This window comes from Hydractinia symbiolongicarpus, chromosome 3 (genome assembly GCF_029227915.1).
Source record: "Hydractinia symbiolongicarpus strain clone_291-10 chromosome 3, HSymV2.1, whole genome shotgun sequence".
Taxonomy (NCBI): Eukaryota; Metazoa; Cnidaria; class Hydrozoa; order Anthoathecata; family Hydractiniidae; genus Hydractinia; species Hydractinia symbiolongicarpus.
Genome location: NC_079877.1, coordinates 8,634,378 through 8,649,112, shown reverse-complemented (window position 1 = coordinate 8,649,112; position 14,735 = coordinate 8,634,378). Strand labels below are relative to the sequence as shown.

General features: G+C 47.4%; 62 non-coding genes across 62 annotated transcripts; 11 read left to right on the top strand and 51 right to left on the bottom strand.

Annotated features, from left to right (window-relative positions):
- Positions 1–67: 67 nt before the first annotated feature.
- Trnak-uuu (transfer RNA lysine (anticodon UUU)) lies at positions 68–140 on the bottom strand. The gene has a single exon. It is a non-coding gene; the product is annotated as a tRNA-Lys (tRNA).
- Positions 141–213: 73 nt separating this feature from the next.
- Positions 214–285, bottom strand: Trnad-guc (transfer RNA aspartic acid (anticodon GUC)). Its single transcript has one exon. It is a non-coding gene; the product is annotated as a tRNA-Asp (tRNA).
- Positions 286–544: 259 nt separating this feature from the next.
- Positions 545–617, bottom strand: Trnaa-ugc (transfer RNA alanine (anticodon UGC)). Its single transcript has one exon. It is a non-coding gene; the product is annotated as a tRNA-Ala (tRNA).
- A 253-nt stretch (positions 618–870) lies between these two features.
- Trnay-gua (transfer RNA tyrosine (anticodon GUA)) lies at positions 871–964 on the top strand. The gene is made up of 2 exons: positions 871–907; positions 929–964. It is a non-coding gene; the product is annotated as a tRNA-Tyr (tRNA).
- Positions 965–1,005: 41 nt separating this feature from the next.
- Trnal-caa (transfer RNA leucine (anticodon CAA)) lies at positions 1,006–1,121 on the bottom strand. Its single transcript has 2 exons — positions 1,084–1,121; positions 1,006–1,051 (listed from the first exon to the last, which is right to left on the bottom strand). It is a non-coding gene; the product is annotated as a tRNA-Leu (tRNA).
- A 68-nt stretch (positions 1,122–1,189) lies between these two features.
- On the bottom strand, positions 1,190–1,262 carry Trnaa-agc (transfer RNA alanine (anticodon AGC)). Its single transcript has one exon. It is a non-coding gene; the product is annotated as a tRNA-Ala (tRNA).
- A 107-nt stretch (positions 1,263–1,369) lies between these two features.
- Trnak-uuu (transfer RNA lysine (anticodon UUU)) lies at positions 1,370–1,442 on the bottom strand. The gene has a single exon. It is a non-coding gene; the product is annotated as a tRNA-Lys (tRNA).
- Positions 1,443–1,515: 73 nt separating this feature from the next.
- Trnad-guc (transfer RNA aspartic acid (anticodon GUC)) lies at positions 1,516–1,587 on the bottom strand. The gene has a single exon. It is a non-coding gene; the product is annotated as a tRNA-Asp (tRNA).
- Positions 1,588–2,169: 582 nt separating this feature from the next.
- On the top strand, positions 2,170–2,263 carry Trnay-gua (transfer RNA tyrosine (anticodon GUA)). The gene is made up of 2 exons: positions 2,170–2,206; positions 2,228–2,263. It is a non-coding gene; the product is annotated as a tRNA-Tyr (tRNA).
- Positions 2,264–2,304: 41 nt separating this feature from the next.
- Positions 2,305–2,420, bottom strand: Trnal-caa (transfer RNA leucine (anticodon CAA)). The gene is made up of 2 exons: positions 2,383–2,420; positions 2,305–2,350 (listed from the first exon to the last, which is right to left on the bottom strand). It is a non-coding gene; the product is annotated as a tRNA-Leu (tRNA).
- Positions 2,421–2,668: 248 nt separating this feature from the next.
- Trnak-uuu (transfer RNA lysine (anticodon UUU)) lies at positions 2,669–2,741 on the bottom strand. Its single transcript has one exon. It is a non-coding gene; the product is annotated as a tRNA-Lys (tRNA).
- A 73-nt stretch (positions 2,742–2,814) lies between these two features.
- On the bottom strand, positions 2,815–2,886 carry Trnad-guc (transfer RNA aspartic acid (anticodon GUC)). The gene has a single exon. It is a non-coding gene; the product is annotated as a tRNA-Asp (tRNA).
- Positions 2,887–3,145: 259 nt separating this feature from the next.
- Trnaa-ugc (transfer RNA alanine (anticodon UGC)) lies at positions 3,146–3,218 on the bottom strand. The gene has a single exon. It is a non-coding gene; the product is annotated as a tRNA-Ala (tRNA).
- Positions 3,219–3,471: 253 nt separating this feature from the next.
- Trnay-gua (transfer RNA tyrosine (anticodon GUA)) lies at positions 3,472–3,565 on the top strand. The gene is made up of 2 exons: positions 3,472–3,508; positions 3,530–3,565. It is a non-coding gene; the product is annotated as a tRNA-Tyr (tRNA).
- A 41-nt stretch (positions 3,566–3,606) lies between these two features.
- Positions 3,607–3,722, bottom strand: Trnal-caa (transfer RNA leucine (anticodon CAA)). The gene is made up of 2 exons: positions 3,685–3,722; positions 3,607–3,652 (listed from the first exon to the last, which is right to left on the bottom strand). It is a non-coding gene; the product is annotated as a tRNA-Leu (tRNA).
- A 68-nt stretch (positions 3,723–3,790) lies between these two features.
- Positions 3,791–3,863, bottom strand: Trnaa-agc (transfer RNA alanine (anticodon AGC)). Its single transcript has one exon. It is a non-coding gene; the product is annotated as a tRNA-Ala (tRNA).
- Positions 3,864–3,970: 107 nt separating this feature from the next.
- Positions 3,971–4,043, bottom strand: Trnak-uuu (transfer RNA lysine (anticodon UUU)). The gene has a single exon. It is a non-coding gene; the product is annotated as a tRNA-Lys (tRNA).
- Positions 4,044–4,116: 73 nt separating this feature from the next.
- On the bottom strand, positions 4,117–4,188 carry Trnad-guc (transfer RNA aspartic acid (anticodon GUC)). Its single transcript has one exon. It is a non-coding gene; the product is annotated as a tRNA-Asp (tRNA).
- Positions 4,189–4,447: 259 nt separating this feature from the next.
- Trnaa-ugc (transfer RNA alanine (anticodon UGC)) lies at positions 4,448–4,520 on the bottom strand. The gene has a single exon. It is a non-coding gene; the product is annotated as a tRNA-Ala (tRNA).
- Positions 4,521–4,773: 253 nt separating this feature from the next.
- On the top strand, positions 4,774–4,867 carry Trnay-gua (transfer RNA tyrosine (anticodon GUA)). Its single transcript has 2 exons — positions 4,774–4,810; positions 4,832–4,867. It is a non-coding gene; the product is annotated as a tRNA-Tyr (tRNA).
- A 41-nt stretch (positions 4,868–4,908) lies between these two features.
- On the bottom strand, positions 4,909–5,024 carry Trnal-caa (transfer RNA leucine (anticodon CAA)). The gene is made up of 2 exons: positions 4,987–5,024; positions 4,909–4,954 (listed from the first exon to the last, which is right to left on the bottom strand). It is a non-coding gene; the product is annotated as a tRNA-Leu (tRNA).
- A 68-nt stretch (positions 5,025–5,092) lies between these two features.
- On the bottom strand, positions 5,093–5,165 carry Trnaa-agc (transfer RNA alanine (anticodon AGC)). The gene has a single exon. It is a non-coding gene; the product is annotated as a tRNA-Ala (tRNA).
- A 107-nt stretch (positions 5,166–5,272) lies between these two features.
- Trnak-uuu (transfer RNA lysine (anticodon UUU)) lies at positions 5,273–5,345 on the bottom strand. Its single transcript has one exon. It is a non-coding gene; the product is annotated as a tRNA-Lys (tRNA).
- A 73-nt stretch (positions 5,346–5,418) lies between these two features.
- Trnad-guc (transfer RNA aspartic acid (anticodon GUC)) lies at positions 5,419–5,490 on the bottom strand. The gene has a single exon. It is a non-coding gene; the product is annotated as a tRNA-Asp (tRNA).
- A 265-nt stretch (positions 5,491–5,755) lies between these two features.
- Trnaa-ugc (transfer RNA alanine (anticodon UGC)) lies at positions 5,756–5,828 on the bottom strand. The gene has a single exon. It is a non-coding gene; the product is annotated as a tRNA-Ala (tRNA).
- Positions 5,829–6,081: 253 nt separating this feature from the next.
- On the top strand, positions 6,082–6,175 carry Trnay-gua (transfer RNA tyrosine (anticodon GUA)). The gene is made up of 2 exons: positions 6,082–6,118; positions 6,140–6,175. It is a non-coding gene; the product is annotated as a tRNA-Tyr (tRNA).
- A 41-nt stretch (positions 6,176–6,216) lies between these two features.
- Positions 6,217–6,332, bottom strand: Trnal-caa (transfer RNA leucine (anticodon CAA)). The gene is made up of 2 exons: positions 6,295–6,332; positions 6,217–6,262 (listed from the first exon to the last, which is right to left on the bottom strand). It is a non-coding gene; the product is annotated as a tRNA-Leu (tRNA).
- A 68-nt stretch (positions 6,333–6,400) lies between these two features.
- Positions 6,401–6,473, bottom strand: Trnaa-agc (transfer RNA alanine (anticodon AGC)). The gene has a single exon. It is a non-coding gene; the product is annotated as a tRNA-Ala (tRNA).
- Positions 6,474–6,580: 107 nt separating this feature from the next.
- Trnak-uuu (transfer RNA lysine (anticodon UUU)) lies at positions 6,581–6,653 on the bottom strand. The gene has a single exon. It is a non-coding gene; the product is annotated as a tRNA-Lys (tRNA).
- Positions 6,654–6,726: 73 nt separating this feature from the next.
- On the bottom strand, positions 6,727–6,798 carry Trnad-guc (transfer RNA aspartic acid (anticodon GUC)). Its single transcript has one exon. It is a non-coding gene; the product is annotated as a tRNA-Asp (tRNA).
- Positions 6,799–7,057: 259 nt separating this feature from the next.
- Positions 7,058–7,130, bottom strand: Trnaa-ugc (transfer RNA alanine (anticodon UGC)). The gene has a single exon. It is a non-coding gene; the product is annotated as a tRNA-Ala (tRNA).
- Positions 7,131–7,383: 253 nt separating this feature from the next.
- On the top strand, positions 7,384–7,477 carry Trnay-gua (transfer RNA tyrosine (anticodon GUA)). Its single transcript has 2 exons — positions 7,384–7,420; positions 7,442–7,477. It is a non-coding gene; the product is annotated as a tRNA-Tyr (tRNA).
- Positions 7,478–7,518: 41 nt separating this feature from the next.
- Trnal-caa (transfer RNA leucine (anticodon CAA)) lies at positions 7,519–7,634 on the bottom strand. Its single transcript has 2 exons — positions 7,597–7,634; positions 7,519–7,564 (listed from the first exon to the last, which is right to left on the bottom strand). It is a non-coding gene; the product is annotated as a tRNA-Leu (tRNA).
- Positions 7,635–7,702: 68 nt separating this feature from the next.
- On the bottom strand, positions 7,703–7,775 carry Trnaa-agc (transfer RNA alanine (anticodon AGC)). The gene has a single exon. It is a non-coding gene; the product is annotated as a tRNA-Ala (tRNA).
- Positions 7,776–7,882: 107 nt separating this feature from the next.
- On the bottom strand, positions 7,883–7,955 carry Trnak-uuu (transfer RNA lysine (anticodon UUU)). Its single transcript has one exon. It is a non-coding gene; the product is annotated as a tRNA-Lys (tRNA).
- A 73-nt stretch (positions 7,956–8,028) lies between these two features.
- On the bottom strand, positions 8,029–8,100 carry Trnad-guc (transfer RNA aspartic acid (anticodon GUC)). Its single transcript has one exon. It is a non-coding gene; the product is annotated as a tRNA-Asp (tRNA).
- A 585-nt stretch (positions 8,101–8,685) lies between these two features.
- Trnay-gua (transfer RNA tyrosine (anticodon GUA)) lies at positions 8,686–8,779 on the top strand. Its single transcript has 2 exons — positions 8,686–8,722; positions 8,744–8,779. It is a non-coding gene; the product is annotated as a tRNA-Tyr (tRNA).
- A 41-nt stretch (positions 8,780–8,820) lies between these two features.
- Trnal-caa (transfer RNA leucine (anticodon CAA)) lies at positions 8,821–8,936 on the bottom strand. Its single transcript has 2 exons — positions 8,899–8,936; positions 8,821–8,866 (listed from the first exon to the last, which is right to left on the bottom strand). It is a non-coding gene; the product is annotated as a tRNA-Leu (tRNA).
- A 68-nt stretch (positions 8,937–9,004) lies between these two features.
- On the bottom strand, positions 9,005–9,077 carry Trnaa-agc (transfer RNA alanine (anticodon AGC)). Its single transcript has one exon. It is a non-coding gene; the product is annotated as a tRNA-Ala (tRNA).
- Positions 9,078–9,330: 253 nt separating this feature from the next.
- Positions 9,331–9,402, bottom strand: Trnad-guc (transfer RNA aspartic acid (anticodon GUC)). The gene has a single exon. It is a non-coding gene; the product is annotated as a tRNA-Asp (tRNA).
- A 259-nt stretch (positions 9,403–9,661) lies between these two features.
- Positions 9,662–9,734, bottom strand: Trnaa-ugc (transfer RNA alanine (anticodon UGC)). Its single transcript has one exon. It is a non-coding gene; the product is annotated as a tRNA-Ala (tRNA).
- A 253-nt stretch (positions 9,735–9,987) lies between these two features.
- Trnay-gua (transfer RNA tyrosine (anticodon GUA)) lies at positions 9,988–10,081 on the top strand. The gene is made up of 2 exons: positions 9,988–10,024; positions 10,046–10,081. It is a non-coding gene; the product is annotated as a tRNA-Tyr (tRNA).
- A 41-nt stretch (positions 10,082–10,122) lies between these two features.
- On the bottom strand, positions 10,123–10,238 carry Trnal-caa (transfer RNA leucine (anticodon CAA)). The gene is made up of 2 exons: positions 10,201–10,238; positions 10,123–10,168 (listed from the first exon to the last, which is right to left on the bottom strand). It is a non-coding gene; the product is annotated as a tRNA-Leu (tRNA).
- A 68-nt stretch (positions 10,239–10,306) lies between these two features.
- On the bottom strand, positions 10,307–10,379 carry Trnaa-agc (transfer RNA alanine (anticodon AGC)). The gene has a single exon. It is a non-coding gene; the product is annotated as a tRNA-Ala (tRNA).
- A 107-nt stretch (positions 10,380–10,486) lies between these two features.
- Trnak-uuu (transfer RNA lysine (anticodon UUU)) lies at positions 10,487–10,559 on the bottom strand. The gene has a single exon. It is a non-coding gene; the product is annotated as a tRNA-Lys (tRNA).
- A 73-nt stretch (positions 10,560–10,632) lies between these two features.
- Trnad-guc (transfer RNA aspartic acid (anticodon GUC)) lies at positions 10,633–10,704 on the bottom strand. Its single transcript has one exon. It is a non-coding gene; the product is annotated as a tRNA-Asp (tRNA).
- Positions 10,705–10,963: 259 nt separating this feature from the next.
- Positions 10,964–11,036, bottom strand: Trnaa-ugc (transfer RNA alanine (anticodon UGC)). Its single transcript has one exon. It is a non-coding gene; the product is annotated as a tRNA-Ala (tRNA).
- Positions 11,037–11,289: 253 nt separating this feature from the next.
- On the top strand, positions 11,290–11,383 carry Trnay-gua (transfer RNA tyrosine (anticodon GUA)). The gene is made up of 2 exons: positions 11,290–11,326; positions 11,348–11,383. It is a non-coding gene; the product is annotated as a tRNA-Tyr (tRNA).
- A 41-nt stretch (positions 11,384–11,424) lies between these two features.
- Positions 11,425–11,540, bottom strand: Trnal-caa (transfer RNA leucine (anticodon CAA)). The gene is made up of 2 exons: positions 11,503–11,540; positions 11,425–11,470 (listed from the first exon to the last, which is right to left on the bottom strand). It is a non-coding gene; the product is annotated as a tRNA-Leu (tRNA).
- A 68-nt stretch (positions 11,541–11,608) lies between these two features.
- Positions 11,609–11,681, bottom strand: Trnaa-agc (transfer RNA alanine (anticodon AGC)). Its single transcript has one exon. It is a non-coding gene; the product is annotated as a tRNA-Ala (tRNA).
- A 253-nt stretch (positions 11,682–11,934) lies between these two features.
- Trnad-guc (transfer RNA aspartic acid (anticodon GUC)) lies at positions 11,935–12,006 on the bottom strand. Its single transcript has one exon. It is a non-coding gene; the product is annotated as a tRNA-Asp (tRNA).
- Positions 12,007–12,265: 259 nt separating this feature from the next.
- Trnaa-ugc (transfer RNA alanine (anticodon UGC)) lies at positions 12,266–12,338 on the bottom strand. The gene has a single exon. It is a non-coding gene; the product is annotated as a tRNA-Ala (tRNA).
- A 253-nt stretch (positions 12,339–12,591) lies between these two features.
- Positions 12,592–12,685, top strand: Trnay-gua (transfer RNA tyrosine (anticodon GUA)). Its single transcript has 2 exons — positions 12,592–12,628; positions 12,650–12,685. It is a non-coding gene; the product is annotated as a tRNA-Tyr (tRNA).
- A 41-nt stretch (positions 12,686–12,726) lies between these two features.
- Trnal-caa (transfer RNA leucine (anticodon CAA)) lies at positions 12,727–12,842 on the bottom strand. Its single transcript has 2 exons — positions 12,805–12,842; positions 12,727–12,772 (listed from the first exon to the last, which is right to left on the bottom strand). It is a non-coding gene; the product is annotated as a tRNA-Leu (tRNA).
- Positions 12,843–12,910: 68 nt separating this feature from the next.
- Trnaa-agc (transfer RNA alanine (anticodon AGC)) lies at positions 12,911–12,983 on the bottom strand. The gene has a single exon. It is a non-coding gene; the product is annotated as a tRNA-Ala (tRNA).
- Positions 12,984–13,090: 107 nt separating this feature from the next.
- Positions 13,091–13,163, bottom strand: Trnak-uuu (transfer RNA lysine (anticodon UUU)). Its single transcript has one exon. It is a non-coding gene; the product is annotated as a tRNA-Lys (tRNA).
- Positions 13,164–13,236: 73 nt separating this feature from the next.
- Trnad-guc (transfer RNA aspartic acid (anticodon GUC)) lies at positions 13,237–13,308 on the bottom strand. Its single transcript has one exon. It is a non-coding gene; the product is annotated as a tRNA-Asp (tRNA).
- A 259-nt stretch (positions 13,309–13,567) lies between these two features.
- Trnaa-ugc (transfer RNA alanine (anticodon UGC)) lies at positions 13,568–13,640 on the bottom strand. Its single transcript has one exon. It is a non-coding gene; the product is annotated as a tRNA-Ala (tRNA).
- Positions 13,641–13,893: 253 nt separating this feature from the next.
- Positions 13,894–13,987, top strand: Trnay-gua (transfer RNA tyrosine (anticodon GUA)). The gene is made up of 2 exons: positions 13,894–13,930; positions 13,952–13,987. It is a non-coding gene; the product is annotated as a tRNA-Tyr (tRNA).
- A 41-nt stretch (positions 13,988–14,028) lies between these two features.
- Positions 14,029–14,144, bottom strand: Trnal-caa (transfer RNA leucine (anticodon CAA)). Its single transcript has 2 exons — positions 14,107–14,144; positions 14,029–14,074 (listed from the first exon to the last, which is right to left on the bottom strand). It is a non-coding gene; the product is annotated as a tRNA-Leu (tRNA).
- A 248-nt stretch (positions 14,145–14,392) lies between these two features.
- On the bottom strand, positions 14,393–14,465 carry Trnak-uuu (transfer RNA lysine (anticodon UUU)). Its single transcript has one exon. It is a non-coding gene; the product is annotated as a tRNA-Lys (tRNA).
- Positions 14,466–14,538: 73 nt separating this feature from the next.
- Trnad-guc (transfer RNA aspartic acid (anticodon GUC)) lies at positions 14,539–14,610 on the bottom strand. Its single transcript has one exon. It is a non-coding gene; the product is annotated as a tRNA-Asp (tRNA).
- Between the last annotated feature and the right edge of the window lie 125 nt (positions 14,611–14,735).

Below are 14,735 nucleotides of genomic sequence, written 5' to 3'. Positions count from 1 at the left end.
TTATTCATCCTCTTTCGACAAGACATTGTGGTGAAAGTTAGTTCACCATCGTACCAAATAATTGTTACGCCCGATGAGGGACTCGAACCCGCGACCCTCAGATTAAAAGTCTGATGCTCTACCGACTGAGCTAACCGGGCGTAAATCTGTATTCCCGGACAGTCCCGCGAACGCTACTGACGTGAAACGAAACATTGACAAGATAAAAAGAACCTCCCCGGCGGGGAATCGAACCCCGGTCTCCCGCGTGACAGGCGGGGATACTTACCACTATACTACCAAGGACGAGTTCATATTTAAATAATATGTTCGCGATGGCGTCAATGCCCGAATGCCACACGGTCGATCATGTTAAAAGCTAAAACTGTGTATACTGTCAATGCGAAATTAAACATCAAGAAATGCTCTAGACATATGCAGCGCGGTTTAGTATTATTATTATTATTATTAATACCAGGTAATCTTAGGAGCATCATAAATCCTCTTATGACCATTGGCAACTACTGAAATTAGTATAAAAATAAATACATTAAAAACATCGTCTTGGAGGATCCGGGCATCGATCCCGGTACCTCTCGCATGCAAAGCGAGCGCTCTACCATGTGAGCTAATCCCCCTGGAAATGGTAAAAAGGTCATAGTTCGAGTGCTGTTCGCAATACTAAACTACACCTTACATCAGACACATTTCAGCTTACCTACCTTCAGCAGAGTGGCGCAGAGGAAGCGTGCTGGGCCCATAACCCAGAGGTCGGTGGATCGAAACCATCCTCTGCTACGTGCGAGCTATCGCATCATTTTAAAAACCACGTTATACTACAAACGTGACATGACCTGCATAGTCCTGCACAAGAACTGTACGATGCTACATGCACCGATAGCTCAGTTGGTAGAGCGGAGGACTGTAGACGAACTTATACCACTCAGGCATCCTTAGGTCGCTGGTTCAAATCCGGCTCGGTGGACTTGCATTTTAGGCCTCAAATTTTGTGTGGCAGGGAAAAGTTGTCGGAAGTGGGATTCGGACCCACGCCCTCATTCGAGGACCAGAATTCTCCACGCGATGAGTGGAAGAACATTTTGTCTTGAGTCTGGCGCCTTAGACCGCTCGGCCATCCCGACATGACGCAAACGCTGCTGCAAATTGCTCTGCGCAAATTTCATTTATTTTACGCCTATGGAAAAGGCATTGGAGAACCCGGGCATCGATCCCGGTACCTCTCGCATGCTAAGCGAGCGCTCTACCATCTGAGCTAGTTCCCCATCAAGTTTGCTTCGCCTTTGCCACTCCGCAAATGTTACGTTATTCATCCTCTTTCGACAAGACATTGTGGTGAAAGTTAGTTCACCATCGTACCAAATAATTGTTACGCCCGATGAGGGACTCGAACCCGCGACCCTCAGATTAAAAGTCTGATGCTCTACCGACTGAGCTAACCGGGCGTAAATCTGTATTCCCGGACAGTCCCGCGAACGCTACTGACGTGAAACGAAACATTGACAAGATAAAAAGAACCTCCCCGGCGGGGAATCGAACCCCGGTCTCCCGCGTGACAGGCGGGGATACTTACCACTATACTACCGAGGACGAGTTCATATTTAAATAATATGTTCGCGATGGCGTCAATGCCCGAATGCCACACGGTCGATCATGTTAAAAGCTGAAACTGTGTATACTGTCAATGCGAAATTAAACAGCAAGAAATGCTCTAGACATATGCAGCGCGGTTTAGTATTATTATTATTATTAATACCAGGTAATCTTAGGAGCATCATAAATCCTCTTATGACCATTGGCAACTACTGAAATTGGTATAAAAATAAATAAATTAAAAACATCGTCTTGGAGGATCCGGGCATCGATCCCGGTACTTCTCGCATGCAAAGCGAGCGCTCTACCATGTGAGCTAATCCCCCTGGAAATGGTAAAAAGGTCATAGTTCGAGTGCTGTTCGCAATACTAAACTACACCTTACATCAGACACATTTCAGCTTACCTACCTTCAGCAGAGTGGCGCAGAGGAAGCGTGCTGGGCCCATAACCCAGAGGTCGGTGGATCGAAACCATCCTCTGCTACGTGCGAGCTATCGCATCATTTTAAAAACCACGTCATACTACAAACGTGACATGACCTGCATAGTCCTGCACAAGAACTGTACGATGCTACATCCACCGATAGCTCAGTTGGTAGAGCGGAGGACTGTAGACGAACTTATACCACTCAGGCATCCTTAGGTCGCTGGTTCAAATCCGGCTCGGTGGACTTGCATTTTAGGCCTAAAATTTTGTGTGGCAGGGAAAAGTTGTCGGAAGTGGGATTCGAACCCACGCCCTCATTCGAGGACCAGAATTCTCCACGCGATGAGTGGAAGAACATTTTGTCTTGAGTCTGGCGCCTTAGACCGCTCGGCCATCCCGACATGACGCAAACGCTGCTGCAAATTGCTCTGCGCAAATTTCATTTATTTTACGCCTATGGAAAAGGCATTGTAGAACCCGGGCATCGATCCCGGTACCTCTCGCATGCTAAGCGAGCGCTCTACCATCTGAGCTAGTTCCCCATCAAGTTTGCTTCGCCTTTGCCACTCCGCAAATGTTACGTTATTCATCCTCTTTCGACAAGACATTGTGGTGAAAGTTAGTTCACCATCGTACCAAATAATTGTTACGCCCGATGAGGGACTCGAACCCGCGACCCTCAGATTAAAAGTCTGATGCTCTACCGACTGAGCTAACCGGGCGTAAATCTGTATTCCCGGACAGTCCCGCGAACGCTACTGACGTGAAACGAAACATTGACAAGATAAAAAGAACCTCCCCGGCGGGGAATCGAACCCCGGTCTCCCGCGTGACAGGCGGGGATACTTACCACTATACTACCAAGGACGAGTTCATATTTAAATAATATGTTCGCGATGGCGTCAATGCCCGAATGCCACACGGTCGATCATGTTAAAAGCTAAAACTGTGTATACTGTCAATGCGAAATTAAACAGCAAGAAATGCTCTAGACATATGCAGCGCGGTTTAGTATTATTATTATTATTATTAATACCAGGTAATCTTAGGAGCATCATAAATCCTCTTATGACCATTGGCAACTACTGAAATTAGTATAAAAATAAATACATTAAAAACATCGTCTTGGAGGATCCGGGCATCGATCCCGGTACCTCTCGCATGCAAAGCGAGCGCTCTACCATGTGAGCTAATCCCCCTGGAAATGGTAAAAAGGTCATAGTTCGAGTGCTGTTCGCAATACTAAACTACACCTTACATCAGACACATTTCAGCTTACCTACCTTCAGCAGAGTGGCGCAGAGGAAGCGTGCTGGGCCCATAACCCAGAGGTCGGTGGATCGAAACCATCCTCTGCTACGTGCGAGCTATCGCATCATTTTAAAAACCACGTTATACTACAAACGTGACATGACCTGCATAGTCCTGCACAAGAACTGTACGATGCTACATGCACCGATAGCTCAGTTGGTAGAGCGGAGGACTGTAGACGAACTTATACCACTCAGGCATCCTTAGGTCGCTGGTTCAAATCCGGCTCGGTGGACTTGCATTTTAGGCCTAAAATTTTGTGTGGCAGGGAAAAGTTGTCGGAAGTGGGATTCGGACCCACGCCCTCATTCGAGGACCAGAATTCTCCACGCGATGAGTGGAAGAACATTTTGTCTTGAGTCTGGCGCCTTAGACCGCTCGGCCATCCCGACATGACGCAAACGCTGCTGCAAATTGCTCTGCGCAAATTTCATTTATTTTACGCCTATGGAAAAGGCATTGGAGAACCCGGGCATCGATCCCGGTACCTCTCGCATGCTAAGCGAGCGCTCTACCATCTGAGCTAGTTCCCCATCAAGTTTGCTTCGCCTTTGCCACTCCGCAAATGTTACGTTATTCATCCTCTTTCGACAAGACATTGTGGTGAAAGTTAGTTCACCATCGTACCAAATAATTGTTACGCCCGATGAGGGACTCGAACCCGCGACCCTCAGATTAAAAGTCTGATGCTCTACCGACTGAGCTAACCGGGCGTAAATCTGTATTCCCGGACAGTCCCGCGAACGCTACTGACGTGAAACGAAACATTGACAAGATAAAAAGAACCTCCCCGGCGGGGAATCGAACCCCGGTCTCCCGCGTGACAGGCGGGGATACTTACCACTATACTACCGAGGACGAGTTCATATTTAAATAATATGTTCGCGATGGCGTCAATGCCCGAATGCCACACGGTCGATCATGTTAAAAGCTGAAACTGTGTATACTGTCAATGCGAAATTAAACAGCAAGAAATGCTCTAGACATATGCAGCGCGGTTTAGTATTATTATTATTATTATTAATACCAGGTAATCTTAGGAGCATCATAAATCCTCTTATGACCATTGGCAACTACTGAAATTAGTATAAAAATAAATACATTAAAAACATCGTCTTGGAGGATCCGGGCATCGATCCCGGTACCTCTCGCATGCAAAGCGAGCGCTCTACCATGTGAGCTAATCCCCCTGGAAATGGTAAAAAGGTCATAGTTCGAGTGCTGTTCGCAATACTAAACTACACCTTACATCAGACACATTTCAGCTTACCTACCTTCAGCAGAGTGGCGCAGAGGAAGCGTGCTGGACCCATAACCCAGAGGTCGGTGGATCGAAACCACCCTCTGCTACGTGCGAGCTATCGCATCATTTTAAAAACCACGTCATACTACAAACATGACATGACCTGCATAGTCCTGCACAAGAACTGTACGATGCTACAACCACCGATAGCTCAGTTGGTAGAGCGGAGGACTGTAGACGAACTTATACCACTCAGGCATCCTTAGGTCGCTGGTTCAAATCCGGCTCGGTGGACTTGCATTTTAGGCCTAAAATTTTGTGTGGCAGGGAAAAGTTGTCGGAAGTGGGATTCGAACCCACGCCCTCATTCGAGGACCAGAATTCTCCACGCGATGAGTGGAAGAACATTTTGTCTTGAGTCTGGCGCCTTAGACCGCTCGGCCATCCCGACATGACGCGAACGCTGCTGCAAATTGCTCTGCGCAAATTTCATTTATTTTACGCCTATGGAAAAGGCATTGGAGAACCCGGGCATCGATCCCGGTACCTCTCGCATGCTAAGCGAGCGCTCTACCATCTGAGCTAGTTCCCCATCAAGTTTGCTTCGCCTTTGCCACTCCGCAAATGTTACGTTATTCATCCTCTTTCGACAAGACATTGTGGTGAAAGTTAGTTCACCATCGTACCAAATAATTGTTACGCCCGATGAGGGACTCGAACCCGCGACCCTCAGATTAAAAGTCTGATGCTCTACCGACTGAGCTAACCGGGCGTAAATCTGTATTCCCGGACAGTCCCGCGAACGCTACTGACGTGGAACGAAACATTGACAAGATAAAAAGAACCTCCCCGGCGGGGAATCGAACCCCGGTCTCCCGCGTGACAGGCGGGGATACTTACCACTATACTACCGAGGACGAGTTCATATTTAAATAATATGTTTGCGATGGCGTCAATGCCCGAATGCCACACGGTCGATCATGTTAAAAGCTGAAACTGTGTATACTGTCAATGCGAAATTAAACAGCAAGAAATGCTCTAGACATATGCAGCGCGGTTTAGTATTATTATTATTATTATTATTATTAATACCAGGTAATCTTAGGAGCATCATAAATCCTCTTATGACCATTGGCAACTACTGAAATTAGTATAAAAATAAATACATTAAAAACATCGTCTTGGAGGATCCGGGCATCGATCCCGGTACCTCTCGCATGCAAAGCGAGCGCTCTACCATGTGAGCTAATCCCCCTGGAAATGGTAAAAAGGTCATAGTTCGAGTGCTGTTCGCAATACTAAACTACACCTTACATCAGACACATTTCAGCTTAGCTACCTTCAGCAGAGTGGCGCAGAGGAAGCGTGCTGGGCCCATAACCCAGAGGTCGGTGGATCGAAACCACCCTCTGCTACGTGCGAGCTATCGCATCATTTTAAAAACCACGTCATACTACAAACGTGACATGACCTGCATAGTCCTGCACAAGAACTGTACGATGCTACATCCACCGATAGCTCAGTTGGTAGAGCGGAGGACTGTAGACGAACCTATACCACTCAGGCATCCTTAGGTCGCTGGTTCAAATCCGGCTCGGTGGACTTGCATTTTAGGCCTAAAATTTTGTGTGGCAGGGAAAAGTTGTCGGAAGTGGGATACGAACCCACGCCCTCATTCGAGGACCAGAATTCTCCACGCGATGAGTGGAAGAACATTTTGTCTTGAGTCTGGCGCCTTAGACCGCTCGGCCATCCCGACATGACACGAACGCTGCTGCAAATTGCTCTGCGCAAATTTCATTTATTTTACGCCTATGGAAAAGGCATTGGAGAACCCGGGCATCGATCCCGGTACCTCTCGCATGCTAAGCGAGCGCTCTACCATCTGAGCTAGTTCCCCATCAAGTTTGCTTCGCCTTTGCCACTCCGCAAATGTTACGTTATTCATCCTCTTTCGACAAGACATTGTGGTGAAAGTTAGTTCACCATCGTACCAAATAATTGTTACGCCCGATGAGGGACTCGAACCCGCGACCCTCAGATTAAAAGTCTGATGCTCTACCGACTGAGCTAACCGGGCGTAAATCTGTATTCCCGGACAGTCCCGCGAACGCTACTGACGTGAAACGAAACATTGACAAGATAAAAAGAACCTCCCCGGCGGGGAATCGAACCCCGGTCTCCCGCGTGACAGGCGGGGATACTTACCACTATACTACCGAGGACGAGTTCATATTTAAATAATATGTTCGCGATGGCGTCAATGCCCGAATGCCACACGGTCGATCATGTTAAAAGCTGAAACTGTGTATACTGTCAATGCGAAATTAAACAGCAAGAAATGCTCTAGACATATGCAGCGCGGTTTAGTATTATTATTATTATTATTAATACCAGGTAATCTTAGGAGCATCATAAATCCTCTTATGACCATTGGCAACTACTGAAATTAGTATAAAAATAAATAAATTAAAAACATCGTCTTGGAGGATCCGGGCATCGATCCCGGTACCTCTCGCATGCAAAGCGAGCGCTCTACCATGTGAGCTAATCCCCCTGGAAATGGTAAAAAGGTCATAGTTCGAGTGCTGTTCGCAATACTAAACTACACCTTACATCAGTAACATTTCAGCTTACCTACCTTCAGCAGAGTGGCGCAGAGGAAGCGTGCTGGGCCCATAACCCAGAGGTCGGTGGATCGAAACCACCCTCTGCTACGTGCGAGCTATCGCATCATTTTAAAAATCACGTCATACTACAAACGTGACATGACCTGCATAGTCCTGCACAAGAACTGTACGATGCTACATCCACCGATAGCTCAATTGGTAGAGCGGAGGACTGTAGACGAACTTATACCACTCAGGCATCCTTAGGTCGCTGGTTCAAATCCGGCTCGGTGGACTTGCATTTTAGGCCTAAAATTTTGTGTGGCAGGGAAAAGTTGTCGGAAGTGGGATTCGAACCCACGCCCTCATTCGAGGACCAGAATTCTCCACGCGATGAGTGGAAGAACATTTTGTCTTGAGTCTGGCGCCTTAGACCGCTCGGCCATCCCGACATGACACGAACGCTGCTGCAAATTGCTCTGCGCAAATTTCATTTATTTTACGCCTATGGAAAAGGCATTGGAGAACCCGGGCATCGATCCCGGTACCTCTCGCATGCTAAGCGAGCGCTCTACCATCTGAGCTAGTTCCCCATCAAGTTTGCTTCGCCTTTGCCACTCCGCAAATGTTACGTTATTCATCCTCTTTCGACAAGACATTGTGGTGAAAGTTAGTTCACCATCGTACCAAATAATTGTTACGCCCGATGAGGGACTCGAACCCGCGACCCTCAGATTAAAAGTCTGATGCTCTACCGACTGAGCTAACCGGGCGTAAACCTGTATTCCCGGACAGTCCCGCGAACGCTACTGACGTGAAACGAAACATTGACAAGATAAAAAGAACCTCCCCGGCGGGGAATCGAACCCCGGTCTCCCGCGTGACAGGCGGGGATACTTACCACTATACTACCGAGGACGAGTTCATATCTAAATAATATGTTCGCGATGGCGTCAATGCCCGAATGCCACACGGTCGATCAGGTTAAAAGCTGAAACTGTGTATACTGTCAATGCGAAATTAAACAGCAAGAAATGCTCTAGACATATGCAGCGCGGTTTAGTATTATTATTATTATTATTAATACCAGGTAATCTTAGGAGCATCATAAATCCTCTTATGACCATTGGCAACTACTGAAGTTAGTATAAAAATAAATAAATTAAAAACATCGTCTTGGAGGATCCGGGCATCGATCCCGGTACCTCTCGCATGCAAAGCGAGCGCTCTACCGTGTGAGCTAATCCCCCTGGAAATGGTTAAAAGGTCATAGTTCGAGTGCTGTTCGCAATACTAAACTACACCTTACATCAGACACATTTCAGCTTACCTACCTTCAGCAGAGTGGCGCAGAGGAAGCGTGCTGGGCCAATAACCCAGAGGTCGGTGGATCGAAACCACCCTCTGCTACGTGCGAGCTATCGCATCATTTTAAAAACCACGTCATACTACAAACGTGACATGACCTGCATAGTCCTGCACAAGAACTGTACGATGCTACATCCACCGATAGCTCAGTTGGTAGAGCGGAGGATTGTAGACGAACTTATACCACTCAGGCATCCTTAGGTCGCTGGTTCAAATCCGGCTCGGTGGACTTGCATTTTAGGCCTAAAATTTTGTGTGGCAGGGAAAAGTTGTCGGAAGTGGGATTCGAACCCACGCCCTCATTCGAGGACCAGAATTCTCCACGCGATGAGTGGAAGAACATTTTGTCTTGAGTCTGGCGCCTTAGACCGCTCGGCCATCCCGACATGACACGAACGCTGCTGCAAATTGCTCTGCGCAAATTTCATTTATTTTACGCCTATGGAAAAGGCATTGGAGAACCCGGGCATCGATCCCGGTACCTCTCGCATGCTAAGCGAGCGCTCTACCATCTGAGCTAGTTCCCCATCAAGTTTGCTTCGCCTTTGCCACTCCGCAAATGTTACGTTATTCATCCTCTTTCGACAAGACATTGTGGTGAAAGTTAGTTCACCATCGTACCAAATAATTGTTACGCACGATGAGGGACACGAACCCGCGACCCTCAGATTAAAAGTCTGATGCTCTACCGACTGAGCTAACCGGGCGTAAATCTGTATTCCCGGACAGTCCCGCGAACGCTACTGACGTGAAACGAAACATTGACAAGATAAAAAGAACCTCCCCGGCGGGGAATCGAACCCCGGTCTCCCGCGTGACAGGCGGGGATACTTACCACTATACTACCGAGGACGAGTTCATAGTTAAATAATATGTTCGCGATGGCGTCAATGCCCGAATGCCACACGGTCGATCATGTTAAAAGCTGAAACTGTGTATACTGTCAATGCGAAATTAAACAGCAAGAAATGCTCTAGACATATGCAGCGCGGTTTAGTATTATTATTATTATTATTAATACCAGGTAATCTTAGGAGCATCATAAATCCTCTTATGACCATTGGCAACTACTGAAATTAGTATAAAAATAAATAAATTAAAAACATCGTCTTGGAGGATCCGGGCATCGATCCCGGTACCTCTCGCATGCAAAGCGAGCGCTCTACCATGTGAGCTAATCCCCCTGGAAATGGTAAAAAGGTCATAGTTCGAGTGCTGTTCGCAATACTAAACTACACCTTACATCAGACACATTTCAGCTTACCTACCTTCAGCAGAGTGGCGCAGAGGAAGCGTGCTGGGCCCATAACCCAGAGGTCGGTGGATCGAAACCACCCTCTGCTACGTGCGTGCTATCGCATCATTTTAAAAACCACGTCATACTACAAACGTGACATGACCTGCATAGTCCTGCACAAGAACTGTACGATGCTACATCCACCGATAGCTCAGTTGGTAGAGCGGAGGACTGTAGACGAACTTATACCACTCAGGCATCCTTAGGTCGCTGGTTCAAATCCGGCTCGGTGGACTTGCATTTTAGGCCTAAAATTTTGTGTGGCAGGGAAAAGTTGTCGGAAGTGGGATTCGAACCCACGCCCTCATTCGAGGACCAGAATTCTCAACGCGATGAGTGGAAGAACATTTTGTCTTGAGTCTGGCGCCTTAGACCGCTCGGCCATCCCGACATGACACGAACGCTGCTGCAAATTGCTCTGCGCAAATTTCATTTATTTTACGCCTATGGAAAAGGCATTGGAGAACCCGGGCATCGATCCCGGTACCTCTCGCATGCTAAGCGAGCGCTCTACCATCTGAGCTAGTTCCCCATCAAGTTTGCTTCGCCTTTGCCACTCCGCAAATGTTACGTTATTCATCCTCTTTCGACAAGACATTGTGGTGAAAGTTAGTTCACCATCGTACCAAATAATTGTTACGCCCGATGAGGGACTCGAACCCGCGACCCTCAGATTAAAAGTCTGATGCTCTACCGACTGAGCTAACCGGGCGTAAATCTGTATTCCCGGACAGTCCCGCGAACGCTACTGACGTGAAACGAAACATTGACAAGATAAAAAGAACCTCCCCGGCGGGGAATCGAACCCCGGTCTCCCGCGTGACAGGCGGGGATACTTACCACTATACTACCGAGGACGAGTTCATATTTAAATAATATGTTCGCGATGGCGTCAATGCCCGAATGCCACACGGTCGATCATGTTAAAAGCTGAAACTGTGTATACTGTCAATGCGAAATTAAACAGCAAGAAATGCTCTAGACATATGCAGCGCGGTTTAGTATTATTATTATTATTATTAATACCAGGTAATCTTAGGAGCATTATAAATCCTCTTATGACCATAGGCAACTACTGAAATTAGTATAAAAATAAATAAATTAAAAACATCGTCTTGGAGGATCCGGGCATCGATCCCGGTACCTCTCGCATGCAAAGCGAGCGCTCTACCATGTGAGCTAATCCCCCTGGAAATGGTAAAAAGGTCATAGTTCGAGTGCTGTTCGCAATACTAAACTACACCTTACATCAGACACATTTCAGCTTACCTACCTTCAGCAGAGTGGCGCAGAGGAAGCGTGCTGGGCCCATAACCCAGAGGTCGGTGGATTGAAACCACCCTCTGCTACGTGCGAGCTATCGCATCATTTTAAAAACCACGTCATACTACAAACGTGACATGACCTGCATAGTCCTGCACAAGAACTGTACGATGCTACATCCACCGATAGCTCAGTTGGTAGAGCGGAGGACTGTAGACGAACTTATACCACTCAGGCATCCTTAGGTCGCTGGTTCAAATCCGGCTCGGTGGACTTGCATTTTAGGCCTAAAATTTTGTGTGGCAGGGAAAAGTTGTCGGAAGTGGGATTCGAACCCACGCCCTCATTCGAGGACCAGAATTCTCCACGCGATGAGTGGAAGAACATTTTGTCTTGAGTCTGGCGCCTTAGACCGCTCGGCCATCCCGACATGACACGAACGCTGCTGCAAATTGCTCTGCGCAAATTTCATTTATTTTACGCCTATGGAAAAGGCATTGGAGAACCCGGGCATCGATCCCGGTACCTCTCGCATGCTAAGCGAGCGCTCTACCATCTGAGCTAGTTCCCCATCAAGTTTGCTTCGCCTTTGCCACTCCGCAAATGTTACGTTATTCATCCTCTTTCGACAAGACATTGTGGTGAAAGTTAGTTCACCATCGTACCAAATAATTGTTACGCCCGATTAGGGACTCGAACCCGCAACCCTCAGATTAAAAGTCTGATGCTCTACCGACTGAGCTAACCGGGCGTAAATCTGTATTCCCGGACAGTCCCGCGAACGCTACTGACGTGAAACGAAACATTGACAAGATAAAAAGAACCTCCCCGGCGGGGAATCGAACCCCGGTCTCCCGCGTGACAGGCGGGGATACTTACCACTATACTACCGAGGACGAGTTCATATTTAAATAATATGTTCGCGATGGCGTCAATGCCCGAATGCCACACGGTCGATCATGTTAAAAGCTGAAACTGTGTATACTGTCAATGCGAAATTAAACAGCAAGAAATGCTCTAGACATATGCAGCGCGGTTTAGTATTATTATTATTATTATTAATACCAGGTAATCTTAGGAGCATCATAAATCCTCTTATGACCATTGGCAACTACTGAAATTAGTATAAAAATAAATAAATTAAAAACATCGTCTTGGAGGATCCGGGCATCGATCCCGGTACCTCTCGCATGCAAAGCGAGCGCTCTACCATGTGAGCTAATCCCCCTGGAAATGGTAAAAAGGTCATAGTTCGAGTGCTGTTCGCAATACTAAACTACACCTTACATCAGACACATTTCAGCTTACCTACCTTCAGCAGAGTGGCGCAGAGGAAGCGTGCTGGGCCCATAACCCAGAGGTCGGTGGATCGAAACCACCCTCTGCTACGTGCGAGCTATCGCATCATTTTAAAAACCACGTCATACTACAAACGTGACATGACCTGCATAGTCCTGCACAAGAACTGTACGATGCTACATCCACCGATAGCTCAGTTGGTAGAGCGGAGGACTGTAGACGAACTTATACCACTCAGGCATCCTTAGGTCGCTGGTTCAAATCCGGCTCGGTGGACTTGCATTTTAGGCCTAAAATTTTGTGTGGCAGGGAAAAGTTGTCGGAAGTGGGATTCGAACCCACGCCCTCATTCGAGGACCAGAATTCTCCACGCGATGAGTGGAAGAACATTTTGTCTTGAGTCTGGCGCCTTAGACCGCTCGGCCATCCCGACATGACACGAACGCTGCTGCAAATTGCTCTGCGCAAATTTCATTTATTTTACGCCTATGGAAAAGGCATTAGAGAACCCGGGCATCGATCCCGGTACCTCTCGCATGCTAAGCGAGCGCTCTACCATCTGAGCTAGTTCCCCATCAAGTTTGCTTCGCCTTTGCCACTCCGCAAATGTTACGTTATTCATCCTCTTTCGACAAGACATTGTGGTGAAAGTTAGTTCACCATCGTACCAAATAATTGTTACGCCCGATGAGGGACTCGAACCCGCGACCCTCAGATTAAAAGTCTGATGCTCTACCGACTGAGCTAACCGGGCGTAAATCTGTATTCCCGGACAGTCCCGCGAACGCTACTGACGTGAAACGAAACATTGACAAGATAAAAAGAACCTCCCCGGCGGGGAATCGAACCCCGGTCTCCCGCGTGACAGGCGGGGATACTTACCACTATACTACCGAGGACGAGTTCATATTTAAATAATATGTTCGCGATGGCGTCAATGCCCGAATGCCACACGGTCGATCATGTTAAAAGCTGAAACTGTGTATACTGTCAATGCGAAATTAAACAGCAAGAAATGCTCTAGACATATGCAGCGCGGTTTAGTATTATTATTATTATTATTAATACCAGGTAATCTTAGGAGCATCATAAATCCTCTTATGACCATTGGCAACTACTGAAATTAGTATAAAAATAAATAAATTAAAAACATCGTCTTGGAGGATCCGGGCATCGATCCCGGTACCTCTCGCATGCAAAGCGAGCGCTCTACCATGTGAGCTAATCCCCCTGGAAATGGTAAAAAGGTCATAGTTCGAGTGCTGTTCGCAATACTAAACTACACCTTACATCAGACACATTTCAGCTTACCTACCTTCAGCAGAGTGGCGCAGAGGAAGCGTGCTGGGCCCATAACCCAGAGGTCGGTGGATCGAAACCACCCTCTGCTACGTGCGAGCTATCGCATCATTTTAAAAACCACGTCATACTACAAACGTGACATGACCTGCATAGTCCTGCACAAGAACTGTACGATGCTACATCCACCGATAGCTCAGTTGGTAGAGCGGAGGACTGTAGACGAACTTATACCACTCAGGCATCCTTAGGTCGCTGGTTCAAATCCGGCTCGGTGGACTTGCATTTTAGGCCTAAAATTTTGTGTGGCAGGGAAAAGTTGTCGGAAGTGGGATTCGAACCCACGCCCTCATTCGAGGACCAGAATTCTCCACGCGATGAGTGGAAGAACATTTTGTCTTGAGTCTGGCGCCTTAGACCGCTCGGCCATCCCGACATGACACGAACGCTGCTGCAAATTGCTCTGCGCAAATTTCATTTATTTTACGCCTATGGAAAAGGCATTCGAGAACCCGGGCATCGATCCCGGTACCTCTCGCATGCTAAGCGAGCGCTCTACCATCTGAGCTAGTTCCCCATCAAGTTTGCTTCGCCTTTGCCACTCCGCAAATGTTACGTTATTCATCCTCTTTCGACAAGACATTGTGGTGAAAGTTAGTTCACCATCGTACCAAATAATTGTTACGCCCGATGAGGGACTCGAACCCGCGACCCTCAGATTAAAAGTCTGATGCTCTACCGACTGAGCTAACCGGGCGTAAATCTGTATTCCCGGACAGTCCCGCGAACACTACTGACGTGAAACGAAACATTGACAAGATAAAAAAAACCTCCCCGGCGGGGAATCGAACCCCGGTCTCCCGCGTGACAGGCGGGGATACTTACCACTATACTACCGAGGACGAGTTCATATTTAAATAATATGTTCGCGATGGCGTCAATGCCCGAATGCCACACGGTCGATCATGTTAAAAGCTGAAACTGTGTATACTGTCAATGCGAAATTAAACAGCAAGAAATGCTCTAG